The sequence below is a fragment of the Mus caroli genome, chromosome 13, assembly GCF_900094665.2.
Source record: "Mus caroli chromosome 13, CAROLI_EIJ_v1.1, whole genome shotgun sequence".
Taxonomy (NCBI): domain Eukaryota; kingdom Metazoa; phylum Chordata; class Mammalia; order Rodentia; family Muridae; genus Mus; species Mus caroli.
In genome coordinates, this window is record NC_034582.1 from 94,431,199 (window position 1) to 94,436,288 (window position 5,090).

At 44.7% G+C, this 5,090-nt stretch overlaps 1 protein-coding gene across 2 annotated transcripts in view; it reads left to right on the plus strand.

Annotated features, from left to right (window-relative positions):
- The first annotated feature begins 1,227 nt into the window (after nucleotides 1-1,227).
- Ccdc125 (coiled-coil domain containing 125) overlaps nucleotides 1,228-5,090 on the plus strand; it is a 47,962-nt gene continuing 44,099 nt past the window's right edge. For both annotated transcript variants that reach the window (XM_029468309.1, XM_021179872.2), the window contains exon 1: nucleotides 1,228-1,721. The gene's annotated coding sequence lies outside the window, so the exon portion shown is untranslated. The remainder of the gene's footprint in view (nucleotides 1,722-5,090) is intronic.

Sequence of the window (5,090 nt, forward strand, 5' to 3'; positions counted from 1 at the left end):
GCACGCCTTTAATCCCAGCACTTGGGAGGCAGAGGCAGGTGGATTTCTGAGTTTGAGGCCAGCCTGGTTTACAGAGTGAGTTCCAGGACAGCCAGGGCTATACAGAGAAACCCTGTCTCGAAAAACAAAAGCAAACAAAAAAAGATTTGGTGACTTAAATGTACAGTCTTGGGGTGTGGCTCAGTGATGACAAGTGTTTAGATGTACAAAACCTGGCTTAGTCACTCACTGTTCTACTGCCATGAAAAAACACCGTGACCAAGGCAACTTATAGAAGAGAGCATCTGATTGGGAAGTTTGCTTACAGTTTCAGATGGTGAGCCCATGGCCGTCATCGAGGGGAGCACAACTCTGAACAGTAGCTAAGAGCTTACATCTGACCCGCAAGCAGAAGAGAGACTGGTCCACCGTCAGTGACACACCCCCTCCACCAAAGTCACACCTCCTAATCGGTCCCAAACCTAGTAGTTCCACTAACCAGGGACTAAGCATTCAAAAAATATAAGCTTATAGGAGCCATTCTCAAACAAACCGTCACAAGCTCACTGTGTTTCATTACCAGCACTCCAAAAGAGACACACTTCACATTTGTTAAAAGAGTTGCTTGCGTGTGCAGTGTATTTGTAGAATAGACGAATGTAAGTACATGTGTGCACGTGTCAATGGACCTTGCAGTTCACACCAGGTGTCTTCTTTCCTCCTCCATCCGCCTACACCCCCTCCCCCCCCCCCAATTTTCCAGGAGTCCTGATTTCTTAGTTTGAATTAATCAATTTTCCGGTGGACATATGTTTGCAGATTTTTACTATCACAAACACATGAATGATAACATATATTATTAGTATGCCGGCAGTCTGAAACATGTTTGTGTTTTAATGAGCTCTGAATTCACACAGCCGCTCCTGGAAGTAGTGCACTAGTTTCAACACAGGTATAGAATCAAGTAGCTAGGTGATTGCACGAAGTTTATGAGAAAGACTCCCAAGATAAATTCCATTCTAAGTCGGATTTTCCTCATGTCTAAGTAACTAAGGACAATACAGACTAGACTGGCTGTCTGCGAAGTTCATTAGTGCCAGAGAAGGATCTGATGTCTATTTCTACCAGAGTAATCTTCAAGCCTGGGAAAGTGTTTGAAAATAAAATCTTCGGTTAAGGGTGTTGGCACAGAGAATTAGAACACAACCATTTCAACAAGGTCATGAAGTTGATCCAGTATGGCGGATGGGTTAGTGTGAGGAGGTAGCACCTGTGATAGGAAAGGAACAGGGGTCGCTCTCCAGGCATTGCCTCCTGCCCCGCCTGTGCTTCAGCGCTCCCTCTGGCCCAGGCTGCCTTCAGAGTTCCTAACTGGGCTTTCTAATGCCGAAAGCCGAAAGCCGGTGTTCCAAGATCTACCTCTCCGGGAACCCCAGCTCCGGCACACTTTTCTCTTAGGGGGTCCCTGAAGTCCCAACGTTGGGACTCATAATTTTCCATGTATTGACGCTCACCTTGCCCCAGTCTGTTCTCAATCTCAGGCTTTTATTTGCCCGTCGGTTTGTCCATCCGGCTTTGGAGCTGAAGTTGGAGGAAGGCAGCTAACATCCGGTTGCACGGAGGCACGGAAACTGGGCTCAGGAGAGCTGAAGCACCGCTGGCCCACCGGGACCTGGCGATCCTTTCGGGTCCCCGGCGGTGGTCGTGCAGTCACTTGGCCCGAGGACGCGTGGCGGAGTGGGGTGAGCCTCTGAAGGGGCGCGCGGGGCTGCGCAGCGGAAGGTTCGATCCTTGGGACGGATGCGCAGAGTGCCAGCGCCAGGACAGAACACCGGGAACCCGCTGTGGGGAGGGTATGGAGCCGAGCCGCCCAGGAGTGGAAACTGCAGGTGGTGGTCAGACATTAATGGTCTGACACCGGAGAATACCGATTTCAAAAACTCTGTTTCTGTCTCTTCTTGCTATTCTTTAACTATTAGTTTTGAGCCATAAAGCTGTAACGCACTAAATGCTATGCAATATCCTGGTTTCGGTATCTTGAAACAAAAAGGAACGAACAAAAGCCTACGAGAAAAACAGGAAATCCACGGAAGTGTGTGGTTTAGTTTAACCTGCGCTGGTGTCTTTGTCTCAATTTTTGATAAATGTACCCTGATGCTAACTTTAGAGGAATTTAAGTGACGGGCATAGAAGTCTAAATCTTTGCAACTTATTATAAATCTAAAATTATTCTAAAGCTAAAAGTTAATATATACAGCCCACAGCAAGAGAAGCGGGTCGTGGTTCACACCAAGGAGGGTTCATGTTAGCTTTTTCCCCACCAAGCCGGACAGGACAGGAAGTAGGTAGCTGTTTGATCAACTTGTTTGCTGAAAGCAAAGTTGTCAGGCTGGTGGGGTAGATCCTGCTGCCTAAGTTTTTCCGGATGGAACGTGTCCTCTCTCATTTCTTTTCAACAAATATCTTGGTGAATCTGTTAGATGTAAGCAAATGAGACATATACTTTTATGGGAGCCATGGAATGTCTTAGGGTAAGAGAGGGGCATCCTTAGATCTGCTTAAAAAGTATTGACTCAGCACGGTGTGTAGGGTGGCTCTATTGGTTCAGGCCAGAAGTTACCATAAATTCAACTAGGAAATTCAAGTGCAAAGGATATGATTTGGGGAGATATTTGTGAGACTTGAAGACTTGGGGATTAAAGGCATGTGAGGATCAAAGAGAAAGGGGGGAATTGATTCCAAATTCACTTGATGCTTTTGAAACATAGATGACACATTTGACAAAATAGAGAACCCTAGAAGAGACCTGGATTGGGAGCGGGGAAAGAAAGGAACTTGGTTTCAGTTGTATTTGGATTGTAGGCAGAATGTCCAACTGGAAACCTGTGTTTAAAAGTGGTAAAAGTGGAAGGCAGTCTATCCAGGAGGAACCAGAAGAAAAGGAGCCTTGGAAGGCACAGAGGTGGCCCTCCTGGCAAAAGAGCAGGAGCTGCTTTGCTGCTTGGTTGAGAAGCCCTGGTATCCCAGAGACCAGATGTGGGAAGTTAAAGAGTCAAAGCTCCTACAGAGGCTTTGGGGCTGGGGCTAAATCTTGGCGTTAGCAATCAGCAGGTCACTATTTTTCAGTTATTTTAGTGAAAAATAGGAACATTGCTGACAGTCTATTCATGCTTGCCCTTCCCCAAGTGTCCAGAGGACCAGACAGGGATGGATATGATTTCTAGTCCTGGCTATACTGACCGGTTATCTGTGTTATTTGGGCTAGTCATGTATTATTGGAATAGGAAAAATATCTCTCAACAAAATCAAAAGAACCCTTTTATCTCTAGAAATGTTAATAGGGTGGAGGAATGTTCCATGGAATATGCTTTGCAAAATGCTGATACATAAACAGAAGTTTAATACTCTAGAAAAAAATTTTTTTTAATTTATATGTTGTAATCTCACTCAAAAAAGTAGATAAACTGGTACACAAATTCTTCCTTTTCCTGAGGGGATGAGATCTTACTATGTCGCCCAGGTTGGTCTCAGCTGGTATTCTTCTTCAGCCTCTTGAGTGCCTTGTCATATCATATATACCACCAAGTCTGCTTAATAGTGAAATTCAACCTATTTATTTGATTGCTGTAGCTGAGAATGAGAAGAAGCCAGAAGATTAGAGCAAACCGCCAGAGTTAGCTTGAGGCCAAGCAGAAAAATCAGGGAGAAGCTGAGAGAAGCCAGATTGAATCAGTCAGTTTGCAGAGGAGTCTGAGCCAAAACTAACTTGGATCAGGCAGCAAGAGTTCAGAAAGAACTAGAAACGGTGAGCATAGTCAGCACTAAGTCTCCAAGATGACAATTACATCTGCCAAATAAAAGAGAGATTTACATCTTGCACCCTACCCATGGTTCACCGTCATTAGACCTAAACTCATTTTTGAGCCAATGACTCTTATCAGGATAGAGATCAGACCTCGAGGCCACACTTTCTACAACCTGCTCTTTCCCTGATTAATATCAGACATATTAAACTCACTGGGAGGCTTGTGATTCTAAGAAGTCATGTGTCCCCAAAGTGAAGTTTAATTCTTACCATCACATATGAATACTACATGGCCAATACCCATCAAAGTTACATTTAAAAAAAAAAAATTAGAGCTGGACCGGACAGTATTGGCATATACCTTTAATCCCAGAACTCAGGAGGCAGAGGGAAGTAGACCTCTGAGTTCAAGGCCAGTCTAGTCTACAGAGTGAGTTTCAGGACAGCCAATGCTACACAGGGAAATCCTGTCTTAAAAAAAAAAAAATTAAAGAGGGATGTAGTTAGGGGAAATTGTGCTTACCCTTCATGTACAAGGCTTTAGGTTCAATTTCCAAACAAAACCAAACCAACAGAGTTCCAGAGCATAGGAAAACTCATTCTTTATATTCAGCACAGAAGAGCAAGACAACTCATGATGTTGAATATATGAATATATGTGGTACATTAACAGATGTTCCTGAACTGGGCAAGGTCGTACTTGCCTATAATCCCCAACTCAAAAGGCAGAGCTAGGAGTTTTGCCGAAAGTTTAAGGCCACCTGAGCTACATGGTGAGTACCCAGGCCAGCCAGAGCAACATAGGAAGACCCTGTTATAAAGATAAAAGAATTGTGTGGATATGGCAAAGCACGATTGTTATCCTAGCACTCGAGAGAGGGGCCAGAAGAAACCACCAACTCAAGGTCAACCTGGGCCACGTTGTGAGTTCCAGAGCAACTGGGCTTGAAAGACTCCAAAACTCCCAAAGGGAGGCACTTACTCAAGCCTCGGGTCAGCCGCGCCCCCAAGAAGACACTGAGACCGAACTTAAGATGTATAGAGAGTAAGATTTAATACAGCAATGACAAGAAGGCACATAAAAAAAGCACATATACCAGATATCTGGGGCCGATACTCATGCAGCCAGCAAGGTGCAGAGGAGATTCGGCAACTAGCCCAAATTTTCACAGGCTTTTATAAGAAAAGGGTAAGGGGAAAAGTACAAGTTTTACGTCACCAAGGTGTTCTGCCAAGGGGCTTTACATAACCAAGGGGTCGTGTCCTATATTTTGGCAATGTACTCGATCTATTGGAACATTCTGGG